The 25110-nt window shown below is 36.0% G+C and overlaps 1 long non-coding RNA gene and 1 other non-coding gene across 2 annotated transcripts in view; both read left to right on the forward strand.

Moving 5' to 3' along the window:
* Nucleotides 1-14417, forward strand: part of LOC138698244 (uncharacterized) — an 82187-nt gene extending 67770 nt beyond the window's left edge. The window contains exon 2 of the long non-coding RNA XR_011331787.1: nt 10347-14417. This is a non-coding gene — a long non-coding RNA (uncharacterized lncRNA). The remainder of the gene's footprint in view (nt 1-10346) is intronic.
* Nucleotides 14418-24613: 10196 nt separating this feature from the next.
* On the forward strand, nt 24614-24686 carry TRNAS-GCU (transfer RNA serine (anticodon GCU)). Its single transcript has one exon. It is a non-coding gene; the product is annotated as a tRNA-Ser (tRNA).
* Nucleotides 24687-25110: the final 424 nt, after the last annotated feature.

The raw sequence follows: 25110 nt of genomic DNA on the forward strand, positions 1-25110 counted from the left end.
GACACTCCGGAGGAAATTAAACACAAAATAAATATGGGAAATGCCTCTTATTATTCGGTTGAAAAGCTTTTATCATCCAGTCTGCTGTCAAAAAATCTGAAATTTAGAATTTATAAAACAGTTATATTACCGGTTGTTCTTTATGGTTGTGAAACTTGGACTCTCACATTGAGAGAGGAACATAGGTTAAGGGTGTTTGAGAATAAGGTGCTTAGGAAAATATTTGGGGCTAAGAGGGATAAAGTTACAGGAGAATGAAGAAAGTTATACAATACAGAACTGCACGCATTGTATTCTTCACCTGACATAAATAGGAACATTAAATCCAGACATTTGAGATGGGCAGGGCATGTAGCACGTATGGGCGAATCTAGAAATGGATATAGAGTGTTAGTTGGGAGGCCGGAGGGAAAAAGAACTTTGGGGAGGCCGAGACGTAGATGGGAAGATAATATTAAAACGGATTTGAGGGAGGTGGGATATGATGATAGAGACTGGATTAATCTTGCTCAGGATAGGGACCAATGGCGGGCTTATGTGAGGGCGGGAATGAACCTCCGGGTTCCTTAAAAGCCAGTAAATAAGTAAGTAAGTAAATATTCTTCTGCGTTGAGTACTATTTATTACAAGATTGTAAACGTTCCACAACGCAGGGGGAAACTAGGACGAAAAAATAGATCAGTTGTCCGGTTCTGGACGACTCCATGGACGAAATTTTCCTGTGGTCGAATATGGGGTTGACGAAATAAAGTGGACATATTGAGAGTAGATGGAAAGAAAGTGAACATACTGTCAGTGGCTGAGGATGGAGTGGACGATACGTCATGGAAACGTCAAGCTTGCCATGATCGGTACGATGCAAAAATGTTGAAGGAAGATGTTCCAAAACTCTGAATACAGTTTTGATCTGTCACCATTGGTATTTTAATTTTTAGATTTACGGAGAAAGCATTAAAAGAACGGAATTTCAACTTGGATGCCGGGGTGCAGGAAAAGTTTGGAATTTAAGGGGTTAGGCACAGATTACTGAAGTAACATTTTGGAAATATTCAACATTTTTTTTTCTTCCATTACTGTGTCTTGTACAATAATGAAAATTAGTATGTGTAAAACACTGTCCTTCTGCTATATGAAAAAAATATTTTTACGATTTAAAAAAATTATTTACATTTTTGTTTTCAAAATCCATTTCACTGTGCAGTGATAAAATGTTTCCCACATAACTAAAAACTATCCACATTCTGTGACGAAATATTTTGTGTGTATTTATGCATGTCATATTTACAATATTATGCAAAATCACTTCTCTACTTTTGATAGATTGTCTGATAAAAATAAATTCATTTTTAAAAATGGTCAGATATCAGTACTTTCTTCTAACACAAAATAAAAAAAAAATATTATTTATTAAGGAATGTAGTTGAAAGAACATGATATTGTAAACATGAGTTTCAGCAATAAAATAAAAGAGAGAGAATATGAAAAAGTTAACAAGTTTACGAGTTGTGAGGGAAACGCTTCATCACTGCACAGTAAACTGCCACCACTTTGAATTTTGAAAAAAAAAATATATATATATTTTTAATATAGCAGAAGGATAGTGTTTTATACATACCAATTTTCATTACTGTAGAAGATACAATAACCTTAAGGGCTTAGGTATAGCTTACAGCAGTAAAAGTTTTGGAAATATTCAACATTTTTTTCCTCCATTACTGTATCTTGTACAATAATGAAAACTGGTATGTTTAAAACCCCTTAAGGGGTTAGGTACAGCTTACAGCAGTAAAATTTCGGAAATATTCAACATTTTTTTCTCCATTACTGTATTTTATACAATAATGAAAATTGGTATGTTTAAAACACTGTCCTTGTGTTATCAGAAAAAAATATGTTTACGATTAAAAAAATCATTTACATTTTTTTTTTTTTTTTTTTTTCAAAATTCAGTTCACTGTGGAGTGATGAAGCGTTTTCCACTTAACTCAAAAACTATCCAACATTCTGTGATGAAATTTTTTGTGTGTATTTATACATGTCATAATATCAACAATATGATGCAAGATCACTCCTCTACTTTTGATAGATTGTCTGATAAAAAATAAATTCCTTTAAAAAATGATCAAATATCAGTATTTTCTTCTAACACAAAAGAAAATTATTTATTAAGGAATGTAGTTGTAAACATGAGATTCAGCAATAAAGTAAAAGAGACAGAACATGAAAAAGTTAACAAGTTTATGAGTTATGAGGGAAACGCTTCATCACTGCACAGTGAAATGCCATCATTTTTAATTTTGAAAAAAAAAAAAGTATTTTTTTAAATAGTAAAAATTTTTTCATGTAGCAGAAGGACAGTGTTTTACACATACCAATTTTAATTATTGTACAAGATACAGTAACAGAGGGAAAAAAAAGTTGAATATTTCCAAAAATTTTACTGCTGTAAGCTGTACCTAACCACTTAAGCATCAAGACGTAATAAGGAGCTAGTATAGGTCTAGATCTTATGATCTTGCATTGGGATCACAGTATAAATTGCTGCACTAAATTTTCTTTAGGAGAACTCTTTGTGTTAAACTTATTACGGCGCTTGGGTTTCACTTGATAGCCCTTTGTAGAAAGTACTTTTGTAATTATTTCAACACCAACCCGGTTTCCATGATTTTAGAAATGACCGATCCCATTTTATACCATTTCCTATGTTGATTTTCAAACAAGCATAGCAAAGCAAGAAATTGTCAGTGCTGAAGCGAAGACTTATCATCTATGTACTCAGATTTGATACCCCGGGCTGTCCACCGCTATGGAGTAACGGTTAGCATGTCCGACCGCGAAACGAGTGGGCCCAAGTTTAAATCCTGATTGGGACAAGTTGTCCACACCTGTGGAGTAACGGTCAGCGCGTCTGGCTGCGAAACCAGGTGGCCCGGGTTCGAATCCCGGTCGGGGCAAGTTACCTGGTTAAGGTTTTTTCCGGGGTTTTCCCTCAACCCAATACGAGCAAATGCTGGGTAACTTTCGGTGCTGGACCCCGGACTCATTTCACCGGCATTATCACCTAGATGTTGATACAGCGTCGTAAAGTAACCCAATAAAATAAAAAATAAAAATTGGGACAAGTTACCTGGCTGATGTTTTTCCCGGTGTTTTCCCTCAGCCCATTAAGAGCAAATACTAGGTAACTTTTGGACTGGACCTTGCACTGTACTCAGACGCTAGATAACCATTACAGTTGATGAGATATCGTAAATAAACTATTTAATAAAATAGCCCCTGGCTGTGAAGTCCCGAGTTCTCATATAATCCTCAACATTTGCAAATGATCACATCAAAAATCTTCATTTCATCTTATTATTCTCGTCAATTCGTGCAATTTCATGGTAAGGCTTAAGAGCTCGTGTGATGCCAATGGAGATGATAAATCATACCACTTTGCTGTAAAAAGAAAGAAAAGCGTGCACCATTACTCTGTAACGCTGATCTAATTTATATTCGTCACTTACTTAGCTAAGGTGGTGAATAACTCTTTTTAGATTTCCCCAAACATAAACAAACTTCACCAAAATGTATTCTAAACAAAACATTATAGCTTTTAGAAAAATAAGCTAAATAAAGCTAATAAGTTCATACCCCATGTCCACACCTGTGGAGTAACGGTTAGCTCGTCTGGCCGCGAAACCAGGTGGCCCGGGTTCGATTCCCGGTCGGGGCAAGTTACCTGGTTGAGGTTTTTCCGGGGTTTTCCCTCAACCCAATATGAGAAAATGCTGGGTAACTTTCGGTGCTGGACCCCGGACTCATTTCACCGGCATTATCACCTTCATCTCATTCAGACGCTAAATAACCTACGATGTTGATAAAGCGTCGTAAAATGATCTACTAAACCTACTAAAATAAAAATAAATTCATACCCCATTTATAGAGGAAATCCTCTCTTCTCTAATGACTCTAATAAGAGGTATATTAATTTCAATTCCATCTAAATGGTAGATGTGGAATATGCAAATTTCCTGCCTAGTTGCTTGTTTTAAGTAGAAATTACTTGACATTGAAATATGTTTTCAAGGTTTGACATTGATATTTTCTTTACGATTGGGCATAAAAATGCTCTTCTTGCTAAAAGTGAAGTCATAGGTCTAATATGTAATAGTGAAGATGACCCTTCTTTGTCTTTCCTTAAACATTTTTAATAGTTTCCTGGAATATTGTGCAATATATTTCCATTAACTCTTAGTTTTTTACGGTGTCCGTTGTACGGAGTAGGTTCTAATTTTCCGGGACGGAGATGATCATAGCTATTAAGTCCCAGAAGATTACACGACTTCGTAACTGTTGATTGCTTCTAGCACCAAAAGATAATTAGTGATGAGTCATGTCAGTATTTTAAAATAATCTGGTTTCTCCTTCACGTCATGTCCGGAACAGGATGTGCAAGTGTTAATTTTGGAAGACTATTGACATTCTAGGGATTTCGTCAAAGATCCTAATAGTTGGGTCGGAAAACCTTATGATGCAAAGTGTTTTTACCCGAAACAAGTAAGTAAAATTTTAAAATAACCAGAAGTCCAGGTACTTCAGTTATAATCCAATTTAATGACAAATTATTTTTCAAAGAAAATTGTTGTTGAAGCTAGGTTTTCGGTCAGATTTCTGCGAAGATATAATTAGAACACCTTGCTACACTACCATCGGAAAACCGCACTGAGGGAACAGCCGAAAGTCTAAGTTTTGTTTAAAATTCCACAGAAATGATCATTTTCGATTCTCATGAATCCAAAAGTTCTTAGTAAAGACTTGGGCTCACGTATTCTTAATTTTAATAGAAAAGATATTTCGTACTTTTGCTCCAGAGATGCCATTTTAAAGAAACTGTGTAAGATTGATTAATTGTCCGCCTCCTTGGTCATGAGGTAGCGTGCTAGACTCTTTCTTTAATATGACTCACCAATCATGTTCTTTCTATGAGTAATCGACAAAACTGACGACCGCTAATAATGTGTAACGACCAATAGCGCTTAATTTCTATGTGGGACAAGTATGTCCCGTCGGTCGTTATAGCTATTTATAACATTCTTTTCAGAAACTATGCGTTCGAGAGGAACAACTTTTTTTTTTTCAAAATGGACTACAAAAAGAAATATTGAAAGTAAAAAACCCCCAAATTCCCTCGAAAATAATAAAGAAGAGGGAGACGTGCTTAAATTTTGGAATGAAACAAAAATGTCCCGTCGGTCATTCTAGTGTTAAACAAAACGCAAGGACCAAGGATGCCTATCCTGATACAGCTACTTTATCCGAACCGTACTGATCATATTGGCGAAGATTCTTACACTTTCTACACAAATATTCTACATTGCGATATCATTTTAAGACACTAAGTAAGATCTCTTAATTGATTATTAATTTTCTTTAGTAGGCCTAATATACAACTCTGCCATTAAACGCAATATTCTCTTTAACCCCTTCAGGCCTGGTGTACATTGTTTCTTTTTTCTGTTTTGTAATGTCTTCGATACTTTTAAATATTTTGAAAAATTCAATGTCATAGAAATGGAGAATATTATTTTTGAAACATTTCTATACCTGAGTTAAAAATAAAATTTAACATTTTGGGGCCCCAGGGGTCAAAATTGTCCCCAAATTTTTATTTTTTGTGAAGCCTTGATTTGGGAAATTTGGATCCCCAGAATGATTATGTGACCAATTTTTTTTTTCATTTTTTTTATATAAATTCAGGTCTGAAAGGGTTAAAACTAGGTAACATTGACTTATTGGTTAACTTAATTTATTATCCACCGCTTGGAGTAACAATTAGCATGTCTAACCGTGGATCGAGCGGGGACGAGTTCAAATTCTGGTTGGTATAATTTATTTGGTTAGAGTTTCTCCAAGGATTTCCCCCTCAACACTTGAAGCAGAATTGCCGATAACTTTCGGTGTTGGACCTCAAACTCATTTCTTATTCATTAATTTCAACCTCATCTATCATCTTCATAGTTTCATGTCGACCAGGAGATCGGGCAGACGTGATACTGTGATTCGCTTACAGATGTCATCTGTCTGGGGTGCTGCATAAATCCAAGGGAGGCGCAGTGGCTTTTAACAATGGACTACGATAGACCAGGGAGTGTAGCTTCCTCGGACAGATAGTGCATTAAGTCGCTGTAACTACAGTGCCGCGATGTTCAGATCAATACAGGATGCAACAGGATGTAGTACGTGAATTGCGAACAGACGCCATCGATCTGAGGAGGCTGCAGAATAACAACAGGGAGATGGAGGGGCGTTCCTGTCCACGTGAACTCCTTCAGACCTGGATGCTGTAGCTGAATCGATAAGATGACGCCAAAGAGTGAACCACGTACTTACAGGAATGCGGTCCTAAAAACTTCATCAATCATCCCACAATATAAGGAGGTTGCACAATAAGTCTCGCAATGAGGTGTTAGCTTTCGAGTCCTCCTCCGAAATAAAAAAAATGTATTCGTTTGCTAATTGGAGTTACATTAGAATTGCAAAACTTGTAGCTAACAAACTCATCCACACGTTTAGAATAAAACTTATACCAATTAATAAAATGAATGCACATATTTACTAATAATCATCATTATTCTTTTCCAGTATCAGACCATATGGCCTGTTACGATCTTGTAGCCTATTTTTCTGACGGCGGTTAATTCAAAATTGCTTTCGGGAATCTACTGTTGGTCATTCTGTATACATGGTTTATAAAATTATGTGACACTGTCTTTTTTATGTGTTTTTTCTGAATGACTGACTTCGAAAATACTTTATGCGATAACCGATACCATCAGTAGAAGAAAAAGGGGTAATTTGTCTGTCTGTGCTGTGACAATGGAAGAAGTGATAGTAGGTAATTTGAAGATAAACAGACAAAGAGAGATGTTGTTCCTCTTTGTCAGCGCGGAAACAATTTGAAGATGTAACGAGACAACAGCACAGAGGATGGTTTCAGAAGCGGGCTTTACCTCGCAATTTCTCCATGAGCATTTGTGATTGATAGTGACGCCACTGTGCAGAAGTCTTAGAGCCTTGTATTGTATATATGTAAGTGGGGTCTAATTAGCGGATGTGTAATTATATACAGGGACATCATTTTATTTTTACTAACATTTCTAATATTAACTTGGCTATACCTCTGGATCAACGCCGTTTGCTATCCCCTTCCATGACTGGAGTTCGATGATACTGGCGTAATATACAAACAAATCACTTTACCAGGTATAGGAGGGAAGAAAAGTAGTACATCCATTTACGTAAACTAGGAAATATCGCGATTTTGAGTTTGATAATTTTCATTGGGTTTTTGTTTAATCAAAATACAGTTCAGTATTAACAATGAGTGTTTTTACTCACGAACTGAGCTTTCCATGCGGACGTATTCATTATGCAGTGTATATTATACTGTCTACAGCACATTAGCGTACACTATAGAGAATGAAGTTAAATTGAAAAATAATCATAATATGGATATTTAAAGACATTTTTGAAAATAGTGGCCGTTCATTTCGATACAGGCTTCAGTTCTAATGTGCATATTATCGCACTATAGACTATTGTACCTAATTCCAATTATCAGGTACGTACTTCGTATCAGTAACTCATGTTGAAATAATTCTGTGCCTACTCAATAAGAGAAACCTTTCGTACTGTATATTCAATCTTCACTTCCGCTCGATCCGAAAAGATACAATTACTCAGACATGCTGTCTACTGTCCGTCCAAATGGTTACGTCGCAGCGTCGTAGAAAAGGAGGAAATCACCTGACAGTTAATTACTTAACGAGGCCTTTTATTTAAGTTACTTTAAATAGTTGTATAATATTACGTAGACGTCCAATTCCTAACAGAAATTAAAGTTCCCAGAAAAGAGCTAAGACAGCCCACCTACTAGCATTTACAGAGAGGTGAATAGAAGCAGGTGGGGGAAACCGGGATGCGACGTAGGCAAATGGAAATTGATGTAATATTGAAAGCTCTTTCGTCACTGGAAAACGCGAACATATTTTTGGAACGTACTGTTTACTATGACCGCAAGGCTACTATGATTGTATATGCGGTTTTGGATCTGTGTGGAGGACGGTTGAACTTCATTAGTAGAAGGGGTGGGAGTGAAGTACATTCAAAAACTTAGGTACAATAAAAATTGAAGTAAAAATAAAATGATGTCCCTGTATATAAGTTATATATATTTTGCTGTTAACGTAGAGGATGAATCTCATAGACGAGAGGGTCTAACAAGCGAGTAAATACGGTATTCACAACGTAAGGTCAAATTTTGTACAGGATGTTCTTTTGCGTATCTTTATTTATTCTTAGAGCTTTCTTTTGTGAAATAAATAATAAATACATGTTCAGATGAGTTAGCCCAGAAAATTAATAAACATTTCATCATAGAATGAAATTATGCGAAGTATCTCATTTGAACTGTGCTTATATCGCCAATGACTCGAAAGTTAAAGACCTAAAAGTTAATATTGCAACGTAGTAAGTTCAAATTAATAAAACATTCCCTCTATCTCTGGTAGAATCATCTTTATCACTAGGTATTTTGTTACACCTGTTAAACATTGACTCCGAAACCTATTCACAATTTTTCGACAATACACGTAAATAAAAGGAAGATTATAGTATTCTCCCCAAAGGTAACAAACCCTGTGGCGCGGTTTACACAAGAAACAATTCCTTTCATTTGAAATACCATGTGTTAAGCAAAGACTCTTTGAATTCCAAAAAAGTGTAAACCAGACGCTTACCTTGCATATTTAACACACAGATTTTGTTACCTGTGGGGAGAATACTGTAATCTTCCTTTTGTTTACGTGTATTGTCGGAAAATTGTGAATAGATTTCGAAGTCAGTGTTCACCAGAAGTAAGAAAAAGTACCTAGTGATAACGAGGATTCTACCTGAGACAGAGGGAATGTTTACTTAGCTTGAATTATACTACGTTACAATACTAACTTTTAGGTCTTCAACTTCCGAGCCCTAATGATAAGGGTCTTAATGCATGAGGGACAGAACTCAATTTAAGAGTAATATATTGCATGTTTTTTCGTTGAAATCATTACCCATTTTCAAACCAAGAACTTTGTACTTCCTTTTAGGATAATTCCATTTAATCCAATATTGAATGAAAGCTGAGCGTTAGTTATGTGTAATACATTTTATGCTCGACCATGCCGGAATATAGTAATTATACACCTGGTAGTAGCCCTTTAATGCACCTCATTAAAGTAAACCTATTCATTATAGTTCAGTTGTTCAGCCAATGAGAAATCACCATTGTAGCATTATAAAAGCGCCAGTATCGATTATTCTCGGGTATGCAATCAAAAGACAACTAGCGAAAAGTCACGGAGGCTGGAAATCCAATACTGTCGCAGAAGGTTATGTTATGTTACTGTAATAATTAGCGTTAATTGTAAATAATATTCAAATAAATTCAATTTGTCATCTCGTTTTTCAATTCTAAATCAATTTCCAGGTTATATCAAGACTAATGTTCATGTTATTCTCTAGATTATATCAAGGTCAATGTCGATCTGGTTGGCAAGTTGGTATAGCGCTGGCCTTCTATGCCCAAGGTTGCGGGTTCGATCCCGGGCCAGGTCGATGGCATTTAAGTGTGCTTAAATGCGACAGGCTCATGTCAGTAGATTTACTGGCATGTAAAAGAACTCCTGCGGGACAAAATTCCGGCACATCCGGCGACGCTGATATAACCTCTGCAGTTGCGAGCGTCGTTAAATAAAACATAACATTCAAGGTCAATGACATTCGTTCCTCGGAAAAAAATCAATACTTTCGCGTCTGCGTACATCTCACAATTTAGAAGGTCAGTTCCGCTCCTCACTTATATAACCATAACATGAATACTTCTGAATAATTTCAAATTAGAAATATGGTCGAGCATAAAAAGTCGTATGAAACTTGCCTATAATGGTAATTAAGATGCGAGTATGAAAATTATGAAACTCGCTTGCGCTAGTTTCATAAACAAACATACTCGCGTCTTAATTACTACCATCATAGGATCGTTGCATAATGTACTATTATTATACTGGTCTTATCAGTATTAAATGCTAGTTTATTTGAATTATAACACTTTCTTTTTAAACGTCCTAGTAATGTTACTTAATATACATTTACGCCTCTCTATATATATCTGTGTATCTGTCTCTCTCTCTTCCTCTCTCCCTATCGTACTCGTAATTAATATCCTCTAAACGTTTCCTTGAAGTATAACCAGCTAGATTTACTGCATACTTATAAACTGCATTTAGTAGATTTAATTGTGATTCCCAATTCTTTTGTTTCAGAAAGGTCTTACTTGGCAACTTCAGGGGGAACTACTATTAGCAACGTCGTCTGTATCACAAAATTACAACGTAAATTACCTACAATTTTCCACAGTTTCGCAAGGACATGGATACCTTAGTTCGTGACTTCGATGAAGCTCTACTCAACGATCTGGAATGTCCCGTCTGCACGGAATACATGGTGCCTCCCATAACGCTATGCTGTAACGGACACAACATCTGTAGGAAATGTAGACTGAATGTAGAATGTTGTCCGATCTGCAGAGGTCAGATGTCGGCTATAAGGAATGTGACATTGGAGAATATCGCTAGGAGACAAAAATATCCGTGTGTTAATCGTGACAATGGGTGCAATCAAGTCTTCCCGATGGAGCTCATCACAGAACACCAAGCGGTGTGCAGGCATGGGCCCATGAAGTGTCCCTTGAACAAATTCCCATCTGTTCAGTGTTCATGGAAAGGACTAAGCTCAGACTTCAAGTTGCATGTTAAGAATTCTCATCCTGATTATTTTAAAGACTTAACATACATAAGGTCACACGTTGTTGGCAATGGGGAAGCTGTGAGGTTCATCTTCAACGAAGCCTTTCTTTGTTATAAAATTTTCAATGATGGTAAATGCTTTTGTGTTGTTCAGTTAGTAGGTACAACTGAAGAAGCTTCGAAATTTAAAAGTCAATTTACATTGTGTGGAGCTAATGGTGTTGATAAAATTGTAGAAACCTTTGTTGTGAGGAGTTTTACAGAGGATTTTTCTGATAGTTTCAATTCAGGCAAGTGTTTGATGCTTGACGATAAAGTGGTACAAAATTTTATTGCAAATGGAGAACTTAATTTAATTGTAAGTGTATCGAAGATTAACAAGTGATGAGATGTCTAACGACTGCAACGAAGGCTGGAATTAAAACCGCGATATAATACAGAACTACTGTAATTCCCCTTTAGAAAAAGTTTTTCTTTCTTGTCCGAATCAAATAATGATGCTAGGGAAAGTTATGTTCAGTGTTTGAAAATATACCGTGTTTAATTTTATTGGACAATTTCAGAAGGCTATATTTTCACTAATATTGAACATAAATACAATGATCTTACCACCATTTGAAAGATGGAAGTTTGAGGACCTGACCTTAGATGCACTCGATATGAGCCCCACGTGTAATATGGCAGACGTTCAGGCGGTAATCCCAATTCTTGCCAGACCCTCTCAAGCATGTCTTGTGTGACGTTCCTAATTGCTGTGTTAATGTGCCCTCTAATGCGACCAATGCTGCTGGAAATGGAGGTATGTAAACACTGTCTTTGACGAAACCCAACAGAAGAAATGCGGTGAACGGGATGGCCAAATACAGAATGTATTTTAGGAAAATTGGCTAATGTCACAACTCACGGATGAGGAGGAACAGGAGTTCATTTTCTAACATTGTCATCCGGAGGTACCTAAATCAACACCTACCAGGTCGATGGATTACTCGTGCAACGGACGCAGATAGCACCTTCTGCACATGGTCTCTCCGTTCACGGAATTGTTTCTGTGGGTTTTCATCAAGAACAATGTTTACATACTTCCGCTTTCAACGATGTTTGCCGAATTGAGAAGGCGCATAACATAGCAATCAGTAACTTCACACAAGACATGCTTGAGAGGGTTTGAAAAGAATGGGATCACCTCCTAGACATCTGCCGTATTATACTTGGGGCTCACATTGAGTGCATCTAAGGTCAGTAAAAGCTTCAAACTTCCCTCCTTAAAATGGTGGTAAGATTATCTATTTATGTTCAATATTGGTGAAAATATAGGCTTCTGAAATCATCCTATAATTTGTAACCACGGTGTATAAACCAGCTGTAGTATACCTAACGGTTAATGTGTAGCTTTGGATCTGCGGGAAATTCATAATCGAGGTAAGAACCTCATCTAGAACAAGAATATTATTGTTCTTAACGTGACTTAGTAATCCCATGTCACGTGTGTCCTCCACTGTCCATTTAATAGCAGGCTGAAACAATCCAAATATGGATAGGACGTATGAGGAATACTGAAATCCTCAATTGGCTGATGAAAATATATTCCAAAATTAAAGAAACTTTGTTTAATACTATAGGTAGAAAAGACAAGAAGAAAATTTTATAATGAAATGTACGAAACAAATGTAGCCTATACATACATAAATCTAGTTTATAACGTTATAGTTGAAGGGTTCAGAGCCATAGTGGGCCGAAGGCCATACATTAAAAATGGACTTAACGGAGAGTCAAAATTAAATGAATGCCATAATTCATTGAAACATATAGCAAGTAATAAAAATTATGCACATTAAAACTAAATATGTCAATCTTCATTAAATTATAGTATTAACTTAACTTTAACCCCTGCTTTCTCCGCTCTTAATAAATGGCGCTTGGCCCACTATGGTTCTGAAACCTTCAATTTCTCTCGTTTCATAATGTTGAGGAATACAGTAACTATATAACATACCCTATTCGATAGCATTATACATGGTGTTAAAAATGGTTTAATATTTTGAGGGGTAGTAGTGCGCATCACAACGAGAAAGAAAGTCCAATAAACATTTGTTCTAAAATTAATACTTTTTACGAAAAAGTATTTTAAAATTCATGTGTTTCTGAAAGTTTAATAGGGCTACATATTCTATCCCGTAGATTAACTGGTTTTCAATATCGGAGTTTCTTAGCAACCCAATTGCCCGTCTTGCTGGAGGAAGTGCCATATCATCAAAGACTACAAATGTGATTTATGCATGACGGAGTATCAGCTCATTTCCGTAACAGAGTCAGACTACATCTACCACGAGTTTTTAATCGATAATGGATTGGTCGGGGAGGTTCTGTACCATAGCCTGCTCGTTCCCCAGATCTTAATCCCTTGAACTTTTAGTTATGGTAAGGATGGAAGACCTTAGTGTATGCAGTATCCATTAAAGACTTTCAAACGCTACAGATGCGTGTTATCAGCGCCAGTCAACACATTAAAGAACAACCAGGAGTGTTTGAAAGGTTGAATAGTTCCTTAAGACGTTGAGCAGAAGGATGTGTTATGATGAATGGAAGTCATATCGAGCATCTCCTATGAAGAATTAAGTTATAATATATCGGAAGATATTAATTTCAGGATACATGTTTATTAGCTTTTTTACTTGTTTTGATGAGTTCTACGACCTCTTAAAATATCAGACCCCTTTTTTTAACAGTCTGTATAAAACAATAAATTATTAATAAATAAATAACACATAAAATGTCTAATGATGGGTAGTTTGATATTATGGTCTATGAAGAATAGATTGCTATGACAGCAGTGATGTATTAATTATTATTGCACGGACAGTAACTTCATAATATTAATTTTATGGCATAAGTTATGCTGTTATAATTACATTTATGACGTTTTAATTTACATAGTAATATTTTACGGAACTTGTAAAATAATGTGGTATATTGTGAACGATTTTAGCTACCGATGGAGACTGTTTACAATGCTAGTGTACAAAAAAAAAATGTTATGCTGCCTTTTACTGTTTTTTTTTTTCGATCCACTGTTTTGTATTAATGGTTATCAAATACCATGAACTCACAATACACAGAAGTTGAAATACTGACGAATGGCTAGATCAGTAGGGTCAACTCGTGCTCTTTGTGCAAGAGCATTCTTCGCTGCACACGAGGGTAGATCGTCCCAATGTTTCTCTTTTACGTGCTCACAGTGCTTCGTAAGAGCAGCTGAGTTGGACACCACTCGTCCAGATGAATCGCCATATTGTGTGACCGCACATGAATTGAATTGCACATATTATTTTGTATGCTCAAAAAGACCACGGACTGAACTCCTGTCGAGGAGTCAGAAAAGACTTTGGCTATAGCTATGTAAATAGGTTTTTGTTTTCTTTTGTTTTTAAGTCATATATTACAATATTGTTACTTTATTTTTTTGAATTTGAAACTTTATACGTGAGGTGAAAGTCTGTATTTTAAAATGTTCATAATTTTTTATTTTATTTTTGTTACTTTGAAATGTTTGATATAATTACATGTTGCATTAAATTTTATATTTGAAAATCTGTCTAAATAATCATTTAAAATTATAGTATTTTTCTTCCCCTGGAAAGACTCGAAGAGTTCATGAATATCGATTACCTCTTTCCCCATCAACAAACCAAGATACTATGTCACTCCATTTGAAATACATTGGCTCCTTCGTAACCTTCTTCTATTGTATTGTATTGTATTTATTTACACTCCATGCCATTCACAGCTAGAATATGGAACAAATCAAACGAAAATAAAAAAAATCTTAATAGCGCATAGTATTACCACAGTCTAGTACAGGCCTGCAGAACTCGCAAAGTATGGGAACTATGACGTCAGCCTCACTTCACTTCTATTGGGGATGATCGACTTCCGCCCCGAGAATGAATGTTGATGCAGCCGAGCGTAACTAGAACGCCGTGACCGCACAGGTAGAAAAGGTGGGTGGGGTAAAAGAGGGGAGGAAGAAAGTAGTCGCTCTCAAGAGCTATAGTTCTGCAGGCCTGGTCTAGTATATACAATCACGAAGCTTGAGTTGTGACGGTACTAGAAACAATAGACTGTACAGGTACTATTTCGCATTGTCTGTTATGAGATGATAGTAGCGATCCTAGTGGTTAGCAACTATCTATGGAGGCATATTTACTATGTATTGAGCTTCGTGACTGTATATACTAGACTGTGGTATTACTATAAAGTCTTAATTTATAGTCACAGTCTAGTTGAAATTGTACAGAAGGGTTTTACAATATAGTCTACTAGTACAACACAAGGTTTTAGTATCGATACTTAATACAAGATAGGAATATTCGTGAAGCGTTGTCGAATGTCATAAATTCACAGTAATATGCACTGTTAGGCGAAGATTCTAAAGACTCCCGGCCACCAAGTCACTCAGTTGAGTGCGCTCCTTCTATAATGGTAGTTGACTTAATATATTATGTCAACATACTCGTATATGTCGAACTTGGAGTCAGGCCACAAAGGGAAAAACACTAGAGGAGTGGGATTCGATCCGATGCTGTGGATTGAACTTCGGCATAGCTCAGTGGTTAGAGCACTTGGTACGTAGCACCAAGGACCCGGGTTCGATCCCAGGCGCCGGAGCAAATTTTTCTCCTCTAATAATCATTGTTACTATAACAGATATATTCTGTAGGACCAAAAAATTAATCTTTCTGTACATTTGATGATGTTTTCACATTCCATTATTATTATTATTATTATTATTATTATTATTATTATCATCATCATCATCATTACTGTATGTTCAACTTACCTATTTCATCCGAAGGTACCTTTGTTAAAGACATTGTGGACATTTATATGTAGGCCTATATACTCGCTAGTGAACTAAACTAAACCTATGTGAATATACAAGTTTAGAAAAACAATACATAAAATAACTAATACTATTATAGAGAATCACTAAAATATCTAGGAATGCTGTTCTATATCGTCGTTGTTCCTGCAATAACTCGTATGTGCAAAATATAAAAGTTTTCAGTAGTAAGAAAAAACACATTCTTTCATCCTATGGCAGCCGTACATAGGGGATTACGAATTCTTACATTTTCAAAACAAAGAAATATAATTACATATAGTAGATTTTATTATTTGTTGTATCACTATTTAAGTTATTTAATAGAGCAAATATGAAAATCGATAAATATGTCACATAAGAGTTTTTGCAGGAACAACGATGATATACAAAGAATGGCGACACAAAAGTTCTATATACACTGAATTAATCTGCCGATTTTCTATGTACACTAAACTTATATGCTGAGTTACTATATATACTGAAGTTCATTGTATACTATGTGAATCCCTTGAAGTTCTATATATAGATCTGATGCGCTAAAATTCTTTATACACGTACACTGATTTTATCCACTAAGTTCTTTATATAGCTACAGAATTAATATACATTAGAAAATCTTTAAATGACGCTTCTTCGTAAAATAGATTCTGTAAGGGGCTCGAGAATGAATATCCCCGATAGTCAAGATTTGACTTGAATTTATGTCTCTCTCGCCAGAATATGGGGCACCCAAATAGAATATGTCTCACTGTTTGAGTTTCCTCGTCGCACTACGTTTTCCTTCTCTCTGTACCTTGAATCTTGCAAGATATTCTCCGAATTTACCATCAAACGAAAGAAATTGTGCCAAAATAAAGTTAACTACCGGTACAAATATTTTACACTTTAATCTGTCGAGCACGGTTAGGAAATATAAATTCCTAGTTAAAGAGCCTGTTGTGGTATTTCTCCATTGTTGGTCCCACTATTCAACAACATAATCTTTCAGTCACTTTTAACAAAAGCCAGTGGGCACAGATTGTAAAATGGCTGTACGTCTGATTTTGCTGGTGATTTGGCCAACTCGTCAGCTCTTTTGTTTCCCAGAACATGTCCTCGAACCCAGGATAGACATATGTGTCTGGAAAAATTGTCAAGTAGCTGCCTGACTGTCACAGAGGTTGTGTTGGTGTTGTATTTGTCGTTTACCGATTGCAAGGCACATTGCGAGTCACTGAACAGGCATACGCTGAGGCTGTTTCGAGTGCTCTACTCTATAGCTGATCTCATCGCATATAATTCCGCTTGATACACTGAACTATTATTATTATTATTATTATTATTATTATTATTATTATTATTATTATTATTACTGGAAATTGTACCAGAACAATGGAAGGAATCCATAATTGTACCTATCTTTAAGAAGGGGGACAAGACTAGCTGTAGTAACTTTCGAGGAATATCACTTTTGTTGACGTCGTACAATATTTTGTCCAATATTCTTTTGAGAGGATTAATTCCATATGTAGATGAAATTATTGGGGATCATCAGTGTGGTTTTAGGAGTAATAGATCAACTATTGACCAGATATGTTGTATTCGACAGATAATGGAGAAAAAATGGGAGTATAAGGGTACAGTGCATCAGTTATTCATAGATTTCAGAAAGGCATATGACTCGGTTAAGAGAGAAGTTTTATATGATATTCTTATTGAATTTGGTATTCCCAAGAAACTAGTTCGATTAATTAAAATGTGTCTCAGTAAAACGTACAGCAGAGTTCGTGTAAGTCAGTTTCTGTCAGATGCGTTTCCAATTCACTGCGGGCTAAAGCAAGGATATGCACTATCACCTTTTCTTTTTAACTTTGCTCTAGAGCACGGTTCCCAAAATGTAAGTAAGTCTCAGAGGCTCCGACCGCGGATGACAAAAATTTCTGCTTCCATCTAGCCTCTAGTGCGAAAAACGTAAATTACTTCCATCAAGCGAAAAGTACTTTCTCAGAAAGTAGTTTGATTTCGTCTTGCTAGATAGAAGCAGCAATAATAATAGATCTACTATAGCCATTAGTCATCAACCAGTGCTCAGTCAAAGGGGGATAATAACAACTGTAACCTTACTTTTGAAGAAAATAGTGCGAATTCTTTGGGATTGAATTCAGAATATACTACACATGATCCTGCTTCAGAGTTTACGATACCTAGTGTAGAGGTACAGAAAAGGAACTATGAACCTTGTCTGCCGTATCTTTCTCAAAAGTACAACGTCCCTCTTAAACAATGGTCTGTCATTGGTTTGCTGTTTGGCAGTAGAGGTTCAATTACAAAATTCACATGGAATTATGTTAAGGAACTTCACATTCCTTTTGATTATGTAATGTCTATTCTTATAAATATTATTAAGGATTCTCTTCAAATATTACATCAACATCTCTATTTCAATTAATCAACTTATATTTGCCTTCAACAATTAACTTTCTTTTTTCTTTAATGTTTCAAATCACATTATATTGTACATGTTTATTGTATTCAGGACCCTTGTGGTCACTCAAATTCTTTGAGCTGATTTCTATAATTTAGAAATTTATTTACGAAAATATTGTGATTCATATTTGGATATGGGATTCACTGAGTTTGCTGATGGACGTCCACAGTGTGTGATATGTAACAAAGTTTTGCCCAATAGTTCTATGTTCCCTGCCAAGCTTAGGCAGCATTACGAAACTCATCCTGACTTCACAAATAAAACTGCAGACTACTTCAAAAGAAAATGTGACGAACTCCATGCAGTTTAGAAAAAAATTTTATCTCGTGTAAAGATAAATAACTATAAAACACTGGGAACGTCGTACTTGGTTAGCCATGACCTGAGTCTTACTGGTAAACCTCACACCTTTGCCGGAATTCTTATAAAACCACTATTAGTGAAGGTAGTGAAGTGAATGGTGGACGAAAGAACTGCAAACTTGATCTCTAGTGTGCCCTTATCAAATAATACTGTGCGTAATGGGATCCAGGATCTATCAAATGATGTTAAAAATACCATAATTTCCCGTATCAGTGAAACGAAATTTTTGCCACAACATGACGAACCCACGGAGTTGCCGGATTAGCTGTGCTAATGACGTTTGTGCAGTACGAATTTTCAAATTCCTTTCATGAAGATATTTTGTTCTGCAAGCCATTGCCACCCTCCACAAGAGCTTCTGAATTTTTTTTCCCTGACATGTTTTCATTGAAAACTCGATACCGGTACCATGGTATTATTATGATGTACCGAAGTATATCATAATAATATTATAATACGCGTAAATAATCAGTGATTCAAGACGGCGCTAATCCCGTCGGATCCCGGCCACTTAGTCACTCGTAATGAGTGCACCTCTGTACATAATGCATTGGGCATTGTGCCACTGTCACATATTCTGTGACACAGTACATGACGGTAGGCCACCAAAGAGAAACCGAGAGATAGAACTTAAACTGACGAGATTCGATCTTGCATCGGAACTGGAATCCGATGTGGCTTAGTGGATAAAGTGTCAGCACGTAGAGCTGAAAACCCGGGTTCGAGTCCTGGTGTCGAAGAGAATTTTTCTCTGTTTTATCCATCCTTCATCGATACCATGGAACAATGTACGCACAGATGGTGCAAAGCCCATGGTAGGTCCTGTTGCTGGCGTTGTTACAAGGATCAAGAAATTTTTAAAAACTGCACAAGTAGTTACTGTGTACTACACCGACACGCCATCGCAAGGAAAAAAATACCAACGTTATTAAGGCATATAGGCCTACTAGACAACGTCGTCTAAATTATCAACTTTGTTAAGGCACGACCTTTGCAGTGTAGGCTACTCAAAATTCTGTGTGAAGATAGGGAAGTATATACAGGTCATTGTTATTTTATTACACATGGTTGTCGCTTGATAAGCGTTGTCTTTAGTTTTGAATAACCAAAAGAGTTTGCAAACAGATTATTTGAATGATCAGGAATCGTTGTGCAAATTATGTTACTTAGCACACATTTTGTAAAAAATAAAGAATTCAGCACATCCATACAAGGGAAACAGAAACCTATATTCAATGCTAAAGATAAAATTGCCGCACTGAAGAAAAAAATAACGTTCTATATGGAAAGAGTTTAGAATAAGAATCTGACATGTTTGTCATTGACTTCAAACTTTACAGAAGAAAATAACATAACAATGAATAAATCATTCTTAGCAATAATAAAAGAGCACCTTGACAATTTGCTTAAAAATATGAAGTCATACTTTCCAAGAGAAACTCAGGAATCAATTCGAAACAAATATGAGTGGATTGTAAATCCATTTTCAGTGAAGTCAAAACCATCAGCCCTCACAGCGACAGAATATGAGGTCCTTATAGACATGGTTTCGGACAGCCTGTCAGGCATCATTTAAAAGCAAACCACTTCCTGAATTTTGGGTTCAGTTAGGGGAGAATCTTTCGATATTAAGATCAAAAGCTAAATTGCTCTTACTGCCTTTTGGTACTACATACCTCTATGAAACGGCCTTTTCGAAGTACACGGCTATAAAAACATAATATCGAGCTCGTTTGGATGCAGAAGACGATATGCGTCTTCAACTGACTTCTGTGACACTGGACATTAACAAACTCTGTCGCAAGAAACAGGCACATTCTTCACATTAATTCGGGTGTAAATGTAACATTGTAACATTTTTATATATCTTAACTACCGGTAGGCCTACTACTTATAATTATCATTTTGTACATTTAAATAATATTGTCTCTAGTTATTTTTTACTATTATTTTCTTTACATATATTATTATTATTATTATTATTATTATTATTATTATTATTATTATTATTATTATTATTATTCATACTTTCGTATACATATCGTGTGTATTATGCTTCATAGAACATATACAGATAGAACTAAACACTAAACATTTCTTGGGGCTCCACGAGAAACTTTTGCTTCAAAAAGGGCTCCGTGGCTGAAAAAGTTTGGGGACCACTGCTCTAGAGTATGCCATTAGGAAAGTCCAGGATAACAGAGAGGGTTTGGAATTGAACGGGTTACATCAGCTTCTTGTCTATGCGGATGACGTGAATATGTTAGGAGAAAATCCACAAACGATTAGGGAAAACACGGGATTTTACTGGAAGCAAGTAAAGAGATAGGTTTGGAAGTAAATCCTGAAAAGACAAAGTATATGATTATGTCTCGTGACGAGAATATTGTACGAAATGGAAATATGAAAATTGGAAATTTATCTTTTGAAGAGGTGGAGAAGTTCAAATATCTTGGAGCAACAGTAACAAATATAAATGATACTCGGGAGGAAATTAAACATAGAATAAATATGGGAAATGCCCGTTATTAGTCGGTTGAGAAGCTTTTATCATCCACTCTGCTATCAAAAAATCTGAAAATTAGAATTTATAAAACAGTTATATTACTGGTTGTTCTTTATGGTTGTGAAACTTGGACTCTCACTTTGAGAGAGGAACATATGTTAAGGGTGTTTGAGAATAAGTTGCTTAGGAAAATATTTGGGGCTAAGAGGGATGAAGTTACAGGAGAATGGAGAAAGTTACACAACGTAGAACTACACGCATTGTATTCTTCACCTGACATAATTAGGAACATTAAATCCAGACGTTTGAGTTGGGCAGGGCATGTAGCACTTATGGGCGAATCCAGAAATGCATATAGAGTGTTAGTTGGGAGGCCGGAGGGAAAAAGACCTTTGGGGAGGCCGAGACGTAGATGGGAAGATAATATTAAAATGGATTTGAAGGAGGTGGGATATGATGATAGAGAATGGATTAATCTTGCTCAGGATAGGGACCAATGGCGGGCTTATGTGAGGGCGGCAATGAACCTCCGGGTTCCTTAAAAGCCAGTAAGTATATTATTATTATGTTTTCAGCATCAAGTTATATATATATATATATATATATATATATAGTAACGGATAGTTGAGAGAAATAATGTTTATTTATAATACCCACGCTATAAAGCAGGAAAATCTGTTATATGAGTTGTTTAATTCTGGATTTTAAAATACCTCTGGATGAAGTTTTACTATAGAATTATATAGACTACAATTTGTACCATGTAGTAAACCAGCAGATGTGAAGCATTTAGGTTCAATTCAAGTAAGAGTTTCATTTCCTCCTGTATTATAATCATATGGCTGAGCTACAAATTTCATTAGATTTTTATGGCAGAATTTCATTAAGGAGGTGTTCTGTGTTGGTACTCCGGTTGCAGACTTGAATAATTTCAAGGGAAAAACTGTTCCGGGTTCGGGTATCGATCCCGGGACCTTTCGCTTAGCACACGAACGCTCTACCGACTGAGCTACCCAGGAACTACACCCGACACCGTCTCAATTTTTCCTTTTATATCCACACAATTCAAGTGGACTGACAAGGCGACAGAAACCCAACTTGAGTGCACACAAACTCTGTGTGACTTGAATTGTGGTTTACTATTAACGTAGGTACCTACAGTGACGTAGGCCTATATATTATGCAAAACTGGCTCTGAAAGCCTTTTAGAAAGAAGTTATAAACATAATTAAAAAAAATGCGGCATCACTACCAGATTTGCCCTATATCGACTCACCACCACTGGCTATTCCCTGAAATCATCACATGATGGTAATGATGATGATAAAGATGATGATAGTGATAATGATCCAGGTATACATTTAAAATTCCGTGTAATTGAAAGAGATACAGTGGCAATGTTAAGGGTAGGGGGATGTTTTAGTAATCAAACTGCCGTAAAAGCGTTCTAATCTAATGATTCCTCAACTGACAGTAAGTAGTCAACTTAATTATACATACATAATACGGTAAAACCCAAGATCTAGTCGCTATTTTCCTGAACCAATTGGATAACGATGACGCAGTATATGACGTCACGCAGGATGCTAATACTTGAAAATATGAATTAAATCGACATTCCTCACTACTCCCTGTTTTCATTTTCCCACCCTACATCACTTCACTACCCCCCATTTTCTCACATATTTTCTTCTACTTCTATCTTTCATCACCTGCCTACTTTATTCTACAAAGCACTTCATATTAAATTGAAATACTCAACTTACCTTCGAAGACACCGGGATTTGATCGTACGGCCTTTCGTGCAGTAAACCACCATCATAGCCGTTATGCTATGATTTTGTTAATGAACAACTCCTTAAAAATTATACTTAGACACAATTAACATAAAATACTTCCAAACGCAATAAATATACTACTCCATTATTATAGAAACTGAAATCATTAGTTTGCTACTAACTTTCTTACATTAAAATATAACAAATAGATCACAAACTATTTAACTTGTATTATACAAAAAAAAAGTACAGATAATATCACAAATATTCGAAATATGGCGTTACTCCACTTATCCGCTATCAATTGTCTTATTACACGTATATTAAATAGATTCACTCTTGACTACTCCCTTTAATATTCTAGTAATCTTACGATGGCTAGTGCATCAAATATACATGTACCGGTACTGACGCATCGCAGAAGACTATAAACTTCCGCGAATTATGCAAAGCCATCGACACAGATAACGAAAGTAATGTAAATTGGTGCATCGAAGAAGGATTAATTCCAGATAAAACACCAAAAACTTGTACTAATTGTGGTACTGCAGAAAAAGTAGCATGGCTCGTAAGTCTAAATATAAAAATTTCTCGTATTGCCTTAAATGTAAGCAGTGTAAAACGAGTGTACAATAACAACAAACACGTGGTTCCAAAACTGTAAAATCAGCATCTTTCGAAGTTTAGCATTAGTTTACTTTTGGTTAATGGGTGTACTACAAAACAAGCTGATCAAATGTTCCTAGACTTCAAAAACAACATTAAAAAAGCATACCCGGTCTATGGACAAACACCATCAACACCCAGAACTTACACCAACACAGAACAACACTGAGGTAAGTTAAATTATCAAAATTTTATGAAAACAATTTTTTGCACTTGCAATATTGTGTAGATATACGTAACGTCATATAAGCCTCTTACGTCATCCAACTTTTTGATCGGGAAAACAGCGACTCTATCTTGGATTTTACCCTTAATACTAAATATTATGTTTTATTTAACGACGCTCGCAACTACAGAGGTTATATCAGCGTCGCCGGATGTGCCGGAATTTTGTCCCGGAAGAGTTATTTTACATGCCAGTAAATCTACTGACATGAGTCTGTCGCATTTAGGCACACTTAAATGCCATCGACCTGGCCCGGGATCGAACCCGCAACCTTGGGCATAGAAGGCCAGCGCTATACCACTCGCCAACCAGGCCGACCTATAATACTACGGCCATACAGTTATAGACGTAGCAAATGCGGGATTTTACGTTCTATTTAGTGTTTTTTTAATCTCTCTGCAAGTAATAAAAATAAAAAGAAGCAACAAGTAAGTATGAACAAATTCGCTTATAGTTCCTAAGTTAATTTGTACGAAGACAATACAACTCAATCCTGTGTGCCCTCTAACCCATTGGAGTTCTTTCACCAACCCGTTTCAAAGCATGAAGCCGGTCCAAAGGTAAATCGGACATCTCAAGGTTCATCACGATTGTCTCCTCCGTTTATTATATTTATGTCTATTCATCGTGTTTATTCCAAAAGTCAAGGACAACAACTTATCTAAAGGAAAATATTAAAAAGCAGGATGTCCAACAGACTCTTCACCTACATCCTGAGCAATATTTTTGCTTTCAGAATTTGCATAATATACAGTAGCCTATACGTCATTGCAGGTATGTTAACAGAAAACCACAATTCAAGTCACACAGAGTTTGTGTGCACTCAAGTTGGGCTTCTGACGCCTTGTCAGTCTACTTGAGTTGTGTGGATATAAAGAGAAAAAGAGAGGTATAATTCCTGGGTAGTTCAGTCGGTAGAGCGTTCGTGTGCTAAGCGAAAGGTCCCGGGATCGATACCCGGTCCAGGAATAATTTTTCCCTTGGAATTATTCAAGTCTGCTTCACAGGGAGCTACACCTGAAAGCCAGATTTGCATTATTTGACAAAACTTTTTCGCATTGACTCTGTAAATTAATTTAATGTGTTCCCTTTCATCCTATATAACTTGTAACTCAAAAATAGAGTTTGATCGACACTTTTTTGGTGAAATATTCGAAAAATCATGTAAGATCACATGTTTTCGTTTAGGTTACAAAATGGCTGTTGATCAGTGTAACAGTTTCATCCGATCCCATGAGGATTTCGTTATCTTACGTTCTTCCTTTATCTTCGTGAAACTTGATACTGTAGAAACGTTTCATTATTTTTGTGTTCTATTATTATACGTAGAAGTCGTAATTATTCATTACTGCTTTAAAAAAATTTAAAAAATTTATTTAAATTTAAATATATA

This window comes from Periplaneta americana, chromosome 4 (genome assembly GCF_040183065.1).
Source record: "Periplaneta americana isolate PAMFEO1 chromosome 4, P.americana_PAMFEO1_priV1, whole genome shotgun sequence".
Lineage (NCBI taxonomy): Eukaryota > Metazoa > Arthropoda > Insecta > Blattodea > Blattidae > Periplaneta > Periplaneta americana.